The sequence below is a fragment of the Bidens hawaiensis genome, unplaced genomic scaffold, assembly GCF_021521415.1.
Source record: "Bidens hawaiensis isolate Kalapana, Puna unplaced genomic scaffold, B.hawaiensis_p1.1 tig00002839_1, whole genome shotgun sequence".
In the NCBI taxonomy this organism is placed as follows: domain Eukaryota; kingdom Viridiplantae; phylum Streptophyta; class Magnoliopsida; order Asterales; family Asteraceae; genus Bidens; species Bidens hawaiensis.
In genome coordinates, this window is record NW_027491153.1 from 2,887,826 (window position 1) to 2,899,449 (window position 11,624).

General features: G+C 34.9%; 1 pseudogene across 1 annotated transcript; it reads right to left on the reverse strand.

Annotated features, from left to right (window-relative positions):
- Nucleotides 1-5,322, reverse strand: LOC143621401 (lysine-specific demethylase JMJ13-like; annotated as a pseudogene). Its single transcript, XR_013151512.1, has 10 exons — nt 5,085-5,322; nt 4,251-4,581; nt 4,012-4,168; nt 3,706-3,925; nt 3,543-3,596; nt 3,379-3,458; nt 3,038-3,315; nt 2,571-2,954; nt 2,007-2,479; nt 1-546 (listed from the first exon to the last, which is right to left on the reverse strand). The product of XR_013151512.1 is annotated as a lysine-specific demethylase JMJ13-like (transcript).
- Between the last annotated feature and the right edge of the window lie 6,302 nt (nt 5,323-11,624).

Below are 11,624 nucleotides of genomic sequence, written 5' to 3' on the forward strand. Positions count from 1 at the left end.
ACTCCCTTCAAGAAGGAAGCAGCCGAATATGTGATTTTACATCGCACCGGAGTTGACAACAATTAATAACAAGATGTACATCAAAGGAAACAGCTAAAATGATGACTACTTACCTTAATATTTGCAGAAAATGAGAAAGGAAGTTAATCAAAAAGTATACTTTTGTTTCATCTAAAAAGTGGTCATTATGCTGTTGCTTCCGTGTGTTGTTAGAACTTAAAAAATATGTTTGTATCCAAGTTAGAAAGGTCAATCTCTACGAAATTAATGTTCAAAACGACGTGGTGTTGTCCAACCCTATAACCGAAGGGCCTTTAATTTTAAGTCGTTTTGGACCATTTTCTTGAGGCATCGGTTCGTGGTTCAAATCATAATCTAGGTGTTCACTCACAACTTCTTCATTTCCCATTTTTTTGTACTTTGTTGAGATGTGAGTGATGTACTTGAAGCACTTTCTTTTGCTTCGTTAGAGTGAATGGAACACTCGGATGCTGAATCATGCCGAGAGTATCCCTCTGGTTGTACTTTCTTCAATCGTTTTAGCACCTGTGAATACATATGTTAATCAATGGTCAAAAAGTTGACCCGTTTACTTATGATAGGGTCAACTCAGGTCAAAATGTTTGAAAGTCGCTAGAGCAGACTATAATATTTTATATCTAATTATTCATTAAAATTTTGGACAAAGTGTTTCGGGTTAACCTGACCCAAACAGAACATAAAGCTTGTTTTGACCATTGCCTTTACAAGACTATTAGCACCTATCTTTTGAAATTAGAAGGGATACTCAAAAAAGCTCGTGGCTCGCTCGAAAACGGCTCGTTTATGAAAGAGCCAAGCTGGCTCAGTTTGTAAACGAGCCAAGCTCGAGCCAAGGTAAGCTTGCTCATTAGCTCGTTTAAGTTTTGCCCAAATTTTAATGTTTATAAGTTATAAGTAACCCATCATCATCATCGTACTCAGTATATCCCACCAATAGCAAAGCTATGGTAGGGTCTGAGGAGGGTAAGATGTAGACAGCCTTACCTCTACCCTATAAGGATAGAGAGGCTGCTTCCGGTGAGACCCCCGGCTCGATAGTAGTTTTGCATCAAGCCTTGGACATAAGGCACATAGCACTCAATCATCGGGACACCAGCTGATCGGTGCATGTACCCTTGTCTTTCGGCTATCAACGCCACTACATGATGCCTGATTAACCGTCCGTCACTTTTAACGTTATTTTCACGAGATTAGTAAAATAACGTCAAAATTAGTGCAATTTCACTTTTGCCCACCCGAGGGTTCACACATATATACATCATATGTGCGCACCACAAGCAGGGCTAGTTAATTTAGATACCAATTCCAATTATAAGTAACCCAATTCCAATTATATGAAAGTGCGCATAATATGGTCCATGAACCTGCCAGACTCTAGAGACAACTCTAATATTAATTTAGATACCAATTTCTCCTTAAATATTAAATAAAAGTTTAGAAACCCGTGTAGTATTAGTAATAAAGATTTTGAAGTTATAAAACGATACTTTGAGATAAGATATGACTGAAATTACGTATAAGTTACTAACCAATAACTTAGTAAATTTGAAGTCAAAAATTTCACATAAGTTACTACATTTAATATATTTAATATTTTATTACAATATATACCTATAAATACGAAAGAGTGAAATAACAGAAGCGGGAAAAACAAATCTGGGCTCAGGAAAATTGTGACACGTGGCATAACCATTTACTTATTGATTAGGCGTTAATTTAATTTAAACGGGCTGGCTTGAGGTTTTTACAAGCCGGGCTTGATCTCAACTTCAGCTCGTTAAGAATAAATGAGCCATGCAGCACCGAGCTGGCTAACTCTTAGACCGAGCCCCTGGCTCGGCTCGGCTCGTTCGTTAAGTAGCCCTAGAAATTACTAAGAGAAAATCTTTTCGGGAACAATTAAATAATAGCAATATAAACAACAGAAAACATTGAGAATGCCATGAACAAAAAAAAATCATTACCTGATGTTCAAACCCTGGAGGCGCAGAATCATGAGCATTTATGTGCTCTGACTTTGAAGACGAGCGGCGTTTGACCCTAAATGTTTCCGAGTCAGAATTGTCACTTTCTTGATATGTATTTTTAACATCCACAGAAAAACCATTATCACCATGAACATGGTTAACTAAAGATAAACTTTCTGATGAAAAACCGACATTGGAAGTGTTCAAGATATCAGTACCACATGACTCATACTTGTTCAAATCAGGTGCAAAACCAATTTTGCAATATGGATCATATGCTTCGTGTTCAGTTAGTGGATACAGTTTAGATAGTAGAATCATGTCAGTAGCAGTTTCAGATAGCTGTTGAGCCTCATTCACAATAGCTTTTTCCTGCTCAAACATTCTGGCTACAGCCTCCATGTCTAATATATTATCCCTTACAGAGATTGTAAATTTGTCTCCACAAGGTAAATTAAGTAGCTTAAACTCTGAAACCAAAAATTGAGCAATATCATAATTAGAAATAACTGTTAACAAAAGTACCAAAAACAAAAAGTCAAATGTGACGGGTTAACATACCATGGCGAAGGCACATAGGATGTAGATAGCAGTTGCAGTTAATATGTGCCACATAACAGTCACGTTTACAAACACTGCAAAGAATGGTTCCATGAGAATGTGTGGAAGCACCCATGTATTCGCTTGATTTCATTAGACACCAACGAATCCGATGCTGGAAACGAATTAAGTTCACAAATGCCGCTTTAATGTTTTTATGAGATATCATATCTTCAGAAGATTGATCTTCCATATTAGAATGAAGAATCAGGGATTCTTTACACAAAAGTTCCTCATGAGGCAGCAGAGGTGTCCGGTTTAGAAGTGCATATCGATGACTAGCTATTGATCCCAATAAGAACCAATCACCAATTGCAAAATTAACAGCCTCACTGCAATTAAAACCTAAGGTATACAATTACAAGTATTAGAACCAGAACCAGAAAATACAAGAATTCTGTAAATTGGAATTACGGAAATTATTATACCATGACTAAATCCTGCATGATATGCTCGAGGGAAGGTCACCACAAATTCCCCAGGCTTTTGAACAGCTTTATAAACTGGGACACCGTGTTGTGATAGAATATTTGGAGGAAATAAGGTTGTTTTTCCCAAAATAACATCAAATGCACCATCTTCCCCATCAGTCGATAAAATGTCATGAGTGTACACTTTTTGTCTAACCACCTTTTCAAAATCCAGAACAGCGTGGCCAGGTACACCGTACCATGTTTTTGCAGCTCCACAATGATGATAATTCATGCTACAAAGATATAACAACATGAGAACTATACAACATGAGGATCTTATATAATAAAATAAGTACCTATACAAATAATGGTCTTCTACATGCCAGGCAAACATGCTAAATAGCATCCCAATGTAAAGCATAGGCTCAGTAACTCCCTGTAAATGTACAAATAATAATTAAAAATTGGATATAAAAGATACAGAACTAAAGAAGAGAGGACCATTTGATATTGTGAATACCGGAATAGTTGTTTCAAGCAGACGCAGAGTAGAACGGGACAGTCTTGAAACTTTCTGAATTCAAAAAACAGAACAAAACCAAGAGGTTGATAATTGATTAATAAACATGCATAGAGTAAGAAACATGCAACAAGAAGTAAAATGTCTAAAACAAAATTAAAACCTTTAAATTCCATTTGCTACTTGCAAGTTGATCAGTTGGAGAAGATGAAAAGGCACTGCCATCAACATCACATGCATATTCAACACTTTCTGTTTTTCCACAAGCTATTTCATGCCAAAATTCTTTTTCAACATATGTGGCAGGAAGACATCCAGAACTGTTATATCTACGAGCAAAAACCTTGTTCGCCATTTTCTCATAATCACGGAATGTATAATTTCTGATGAATAAAAACCATTACTCAAAGTCTCAAAACTGAATGTCACATACTTAGAAAATTATATCAGATTTCATATGGGAATCAACCTTCCACTCTTGAAGAATGTGACTTTATCATCAGTATTCCACTCAGCAAGACGAAGCGGTTGCACTCTTGTAGTAAACTTAAAACCAACTTTCTCTCTCGTCAAAACTATTCCAGCTGGAACTGAAGCACTTAAAGGGGATACAATCTTGCATATACCTAAAAATACAAAGATTCAAGAGGAAAATATTAAATATGAAATTATGCATTAATCTTCATCAAAGTTTTAAAGAAGTATTACCAAATCTTGAAGCTTCTGGAGCTATCTTTTGCAGATAAATCAAAGGATCCTCAAACTCTTCTTTGCTTGGAAAGTAAACAGGGCACTCCGGAACTTTATCCATCCAATCAAGATCATTCAAGTCAAACTTTTCAACCTTTGACTTTGATATATTGCTGGATACTCTATCACCAGAAGATGCAGAACCTCTCAACGCATCTCCTCCGCTTCGATTCATTCGGTTAGACACAAATGTAGCATCATTCACAGGGCCCGATCCCATCCGTTGAAGCCTCTTACGCTTCAAATAACTTAACTTGTCCTCTCTTGAGGAACAAACCCTACCTTCCACCTGTCATCTCTACAATGTAAGTCGGATATATTTCATTTCATAAACATCAACAAGTTTAGAGATTCTTAATGATGACCGATATTCAGTTATTATACAAATTAACACATATATGTCACTGTAGCAGTTTTAATTGGCGAAATCCACCAAGATTTTGTGCATAACAAAGTTATTATAACTAGTAATCACTTGATACAAAGTCAAGACAGAGAAAGTGTCCTCTATAAACCAGTTTCCCTCACAGTAGATCCGTACAGAAAGCTGTTATGACTGTGTACTTAAAAGTTTTGAATTGACTGTCCACATGTACACACTATATAACTAGATTTTAGTATAATTGACTTCCATAACTTCAAACACACAAAGTCAACCAGCTATGAACAGTTAAATCAACGAACTCCTAACAAATACTGTTTACCAAACGCAAGTGAATATCAGATATTAGGTCAATAAAATGTAAAACTAAACAGATAATTTCAATTGAATCAACGATGACGTAATCATACCATATCATTCTCGCCGGAAGCCTCCGTCTTGTCTGAGCAAAAGTCAACCGGAAATCACAATCTCGTAATGTATCTCTGCCACGTTACCTAGAAACGCAGAGATCGGACAATTTACACCTCCGTTAGGTCAGAACGCAACGCAATGATAACACTGTTCAGTCCGTGAGTATGAAGAATAATGATTGCTGACGTCACAAATTGATTTTCGGAATGAATTACAGGAGTTAGTTATAACCGGAGAAAGCAGAGTGGTTTTCCGGTGGTGTACAGAGAGAAAGAGGAACAGTGGAAAGAGTATGGAGTCAGGAAACGGAAAAAGAAGACAGACAGGATAATTTATAATTTTATATCTACCGTTTATTATTATTATTATTATTATTATTATTATTATTGTATTTTATTTATTTTTGTCATAGTTGTAACCACTTTATTTATTTAAAATAAAAATAATAATAATAATAATAAAATAGTAGTGAAATAATGAAGGAAAGTGGTAGTTGGTTTGTTAGGCATGTTCAACCAAACGCACCCTTTATTGCCGCCTCCAAACGCGCCCTCTTCGTGCATCTAATTTCCTTTACCCAGTTAGCTTCTAAGACCGGTCGTTATGGGCTTTGAAGGTCCGGCAACCGTTGATGTGGGCCGGTCTTAATGTCACGTACACAATCACGGGGCGGTAAAGAAAGAGGCTTCAGCACATTAACGGGGCGGTAAAGGAGGAAATGATAGGACCCGAATGCTTTCAACAAGGAAATGATGTGGCTTTAACGTGGTAGCGGGGTTTTGAACCGCAACTCGGTGTTAAAGAGGTATGTTAGTTAAAGTCTCGCTACTTATATGGCGTGACGTGGCGCTTTGACTTGACGTTTAAAGCTTCACGACAACAAAAGGAAGTCATTTGTTTTGGAGGTTTCAGTATTATTAAGATTTGTTTATAATTGTTTAAATTAGATAGGGGATCTATATAAAATAAATACCAAATTTGTTGTTATGAAAATATTTTTTTTTGGCAATTACCTTCTACTTTGTATTAATTTTTTAGAAAGGTAATTAATAAATAGTAGTAATTGAGATACGGTTTTAACTATGACTTGTTCATTTTCTTGTCGACTAAAATATGAATTCGACCTATCATACACCGGTCCTGATGTATAACGAGACATATGGAACATGTAACCAAACAAAGCACAACAAATAAATCGGACGCAAACCCCCATGTATCCGAGAAACATGTTGTCCTACGGACCTCAACATAAATACCAAAGAATCTAAGGAGAAAAAGGTTAGAACGTCTACCATGTCTTTATTTAAACTATCTCTCAAACAAATATTTATTATCACATCATAGACCGATCACATAGAGAAATATAGTCTTCATGTGAGGACTGTGGAGAAATTTCCTCTAATTGTGATGAGACTAATGATATTATGTTTTGTAGTAAAATAGCTCGGCTAAGGTGTTATAGTCTTCATGCATATGAATCATCTACCTGGAACCCCATATGACAAAAAATTGTTTTAAGGACAACCAAATTTCACACATGTTTCACTTTGTTCATTCAATTTTAACAGTTGAAACATTTAAATTGGTTACTTTTATTAATATATTTACTAAAATTGGTTACTAAACATTTAATAAAATTTGTTACTTTTTTGAATCATCAACCTCTTAGATAGAAGGAAAAAACCTTACCACTGAGATGTCTCCTATAAACAATAAAATAAAAGTTAATTAATCAAATGCCATTTGTTTCAAATTATTATTAGGTGTCTTAATTATTGGAGTATACAATATACCCGTCTAATCCATTAAAGTTCCGGGGGTCATTTGGCTGAGTTTTTGGGTGAAACTGAATTTCAATTAGATTAGTGGCATGTGTTTAGATAAAGACATTAGAATGTTGGGGCCCACTTAATACCGAAATTTCATAAAGCATGTATACTAATATAGGTATTTAAGTTCTGGGATATACCTTAATGTCTAGGGCATTAAGGCTGATTTGACACAAGTAACGAATGAGACATCACTTTTTTCATGGGTTAAGAAGCGTTAAAAACAAGAATTGTTAAAATGTTCATATCACACCTTCAAAATCCACTAACGGAGTTTTACCGTCAGAGGGTGTGAACTAACAGGATTGGAATCATCAGTTATAATCAAACCATAAAACAAAGTTTCAAAACCATGAAAACGTTTACGAGTAATTAAATGCGGAAGCGTAAAAACCTTTATCCAAAAGTTGCGTCATGCAGGACGACTTAAAACCAATGATAACCGTTAAAAATAAGTTTGCATAACAAAAGCGTTTTCAAGCAATGCATGTTCCTAAACCGCGCGCCCGCCTCGGCTACCTGAGAATAACATACTAAAAGTGTCAACACAAGGTTGGTGAGTTCACAAGTATATAAAATAAAACATTTAGCATTTGCGTTCAGCGTTTTGCGTTAAGCGTTTTGCGTTACAGCGTTTTGCGTTACAGCGTTTTGCGTTAAGCGTTACCAGATAGTGTTATGTCAATTATATATCTATAGGTAGCTAGCCTATAAAACAAGTATCACTAAGTGTTCGACACCGAAGCTGACTGTTTATCAATTTGCCTTGCCACCAGGTCATCCAGACCATGGTATGTGTTTAGCCAAGATTACACCCGCTCGACATCCATTCGAGTTTAGCGTTGGGTGGGGTTTGTCAAACCCAGTAGTACTACTCAACAGTGACTCGCTATTATCCAAATATTAACCGGTTCGATGTTATGAAGGACTTTAGTTATTGCGTTTGCCACTTAGTCTTTACAAGTGATATATAATCTATATTAACAAAATCTTAAATGCGTTTCGGAGTATGTTATCTCCCCCAAGTGAAAAGCGTTTAAAAACAGTTTAAAAGGGGAAAGTGAAACTCACTGTTTGCGAAGAAATTCCCAAATTAAATCACCAAGATGCGCGTCACAGAAAAACTCTCTCTAGCGTTCTAAAACAACAAAGAGATTTTTCTAAGTGTCGGAATATTATCGAGTCTCTAGACTCGGCACATAATACCTATGCACATAACATGTTTCGTGTTTCGTTTGTGAATCGTGTGTGACTTTAACAAATGTATTTGTGATACGTTACATGTGTAAGCAATTATATACGTGTCATGTATTCATAAAGTACATCACTAGCAATCACTCCCCGTAAGGGCATTTTGGTCAACAAATAACAATTAACTAGTCATTATTCCTCACGAGGGCAATTTGATCAAATCATGACAATCAATTAGCAATTATTCCCCGCAAGGGTATTTTGGTCAAAACATAACAATTATATAGCAAGTATCATGTTTCATGCATTTTTACAAAACTCAGCAGCTAGTTTCACCGAGACAGAAATTCTACTTGAAAGATTGTACTATCTCACCGACCATAGCATCTCAATTAATTTACCAAAAATCATCACAGAAGCACATATGTCTTAGGTTTCCAGAACATATTTTATTATATTTTTATTCCACATAGGTTTCTCACAATCATCAAATCATTACAGAAAACTCATAACAGTCAAATTCATGCACAACAGAATGTTATTTGAAATTCCCGTTAAACGAAAAATCCAATAAATGCAAGACCACTTGGGTTAGGTTCCTAACTCAATGAGTCAACTTCCAGAAGTGGAACCAACCCAATTGGTCTCGTAGTTCATGAGATATAACATTTACAAAACAACCTAACAGCAGGTCTAACAGCTCAGCTTTGCATAACGTTTTTGTAAAATCATAAAAGTTAACCTTTACTTGTCCAAAAATTACAAATTTATTGTCTTTAGAAACTAGACTCAACCTAGTTTACTGTAGTATCAATAATCTCAACCAATTTTCACATTTACACTTCGTTACAGTCACTTAAACATCAATAACACATTCTGTCCAGAAACTGTTTGCATCCAAACTCAACATATTAACTATCTATGAACTATCATGCATTCATATAACACTCTAGACTCCATAAACACTATCCATGCATATCAATTACACATTACATACATGATTAGGGTTTTTGTTTGAACTCAAATCAAAGACACAACAATTAACGTGTAACAATAACAATACTAGTTATTATATCATTATCAAATCAACAACAATCATATTAACTATACACACACACAAAATCGGCTCATTAGGGTTTTCAATTAACCCATTAAACATCAAAATCAAGTAATAAGGATGTATAGGATAATCGATTATACCTTCCTAGCACCTAATTCTTCAATCAAAAGCTTGAATTGATGGTTGTATGTGTGTGTGAAGGTGACGGCAGCCAAGGATCAAGGGAAGAGAGAGACCGATCGGAACTTGTGGGTTTAGAATAATAATAAGTTAGGGTTTAGTTATTATTATTATTTATAATAGTCTATGTTACACTTTGGCCCCTCCACTTCTAAGTATTACTTTTCCTAGCTTAAACTAACTTGTTTACATCTTGAGTTAACGTTTATAACCATGTTATCACATAACACATAAGTCTAACACATAGTTATCACATAATTACTGTTTTGACGTTTTTCGTTTATTCATCAATCGTTTGCGTCAACTCGTTTGCGTTTCGGTGCAATTCCCGAAAGACTACACATGTAGTAAGTGTTAAGCGTCATTTAAACCCTAGTTTAAATGTAATGAAGTGTGCGTTATAGATTCAGTGATCTTAAGTTTGAATTGACGGAGTTGAGTTAACCTGAAATTGACGATTGTCACAGTTCACGTGCTTTAAAATCCTTTACACTCACACACAATAATTTAAGAATTGTTTTAAAATTAAATTGAGGGGGTTAAGCGGGATTAAACTTTTTTCTAAAGATGAGAGGTGAAGTGAAAAGGGGTCAAACATGTAATGTGACACCTACATGAAGTCAAGTAGCGTGAATATAGTCCATGACCTAATGATCTAACCATGTTTCATTTGAACCTTTTTATTACCTAAAAAAAATTGCAAAACATTAATACACTAAAACAAGTCAAAAAGCCACTTTACTACACAAATACAACAACATGAAACTATGGCCTATTATACATGTTTATTTGAAAGACATAAATGGTATAACATGTTTGTGATAATGACTTGGATTTATTATTTTTTTTTAAGGCATGAGAGATTGAAAGGCATTTTTGACATTATATAATATATTGTTTCCGGTCAATATAACCAATATATTGTTTCCGGTCAATATAACCAACATATGAATGAATATTAACCCTTGGATCACATTTTGAAGAGATCTGGACCGTAATAAGTCCTTGATTTGCTTCTAGAAGCATCAGTTAGGAGCAACTGGATTTGCAGTTTCCTTCCCCTTTTTCTCCCCACATCGCACACGTAACCTCTACACACATATTATATACTTTTTGGGTCTTCTTATAATTATTATAGGTTAAGATTGTTAGTTGTTTGCATTGGGAGGATCGAAGCGGCCTTTTCACTTTGATGTTAGTGCCTATGAAGCCAAGGTGCTTATCAGTTTTTTCCTATTTCACTATGTCCACTTTCTGTTTGTTTTGAGCTTTGACACATGAATCTCATGATAAATCCAATAATTACGTGTTAAATGTAAAAATAAAAAATAAACTATTGTTGTTTCACTATGATTCACTCATTTAGTCACTTATATTTCATCAATATTAGTGATGGAATAGTCACTTAAATAGTTGTGCTGGGGACACCACATACATCCCTTAATATGGGGCGTATAGTGAATACGCACCATATTAAGGGGTGTTTGTCTTATGAGGTGTACTTTATAGGCGGCGTATTGCACCATACGCCTCATATTAAGGGGAATATGTCGCGTATTGTGCTATACACGACATATAAGGCACGACTGACAATTTAGGACTGATTTTGACAGTCGTAGGTTGTGATATCGTACCCTATATGCCGCGTATAGCACTATACGCGGCGTATAGGTTCAGTTTGAATAATTGAGCCATCCGGCTCCCCCTTTCTTCTCTTTAATGTATATGTACTTGTTTTTATCTCCCGTCTTACGGGGTTTTACATTACTCGTTTCTAATATTTATATATTTTGGATTTTAATTTTATTTGTAAAAAATTTAATAATATACTTAGAAATCGATATAATATAAATTTGTTAGTTTGTTTATAACTAATTATTTAGATTGACATATTTCTGTATGGCAAAAAGTTTTCGAAGACCGCATAAACGAGTATATCAACATAAATCAAGCTTTACATGCCCCGCCTAAACAATTGTATTTAGATTGACATATTTCTGTATAAAAAGTTGGAATATCATTATACATATTTCTATATATAAATTGACATATTCCTGTAAAAATTGTAGAACGAATGAGTATATAATAATAATAATAATATATAATAACAATAATAAATAATAATAATACATAATTACAATAATAATAATAATGAATAATAATAACAATTATTATTATTATTATTATAAATCATAATATTCACATCCTGCCCCCTTTTAACAAAATGGGACCTACATGCCGCGTTTAGTGCTATACGCGGCATATAAGGGCCATTT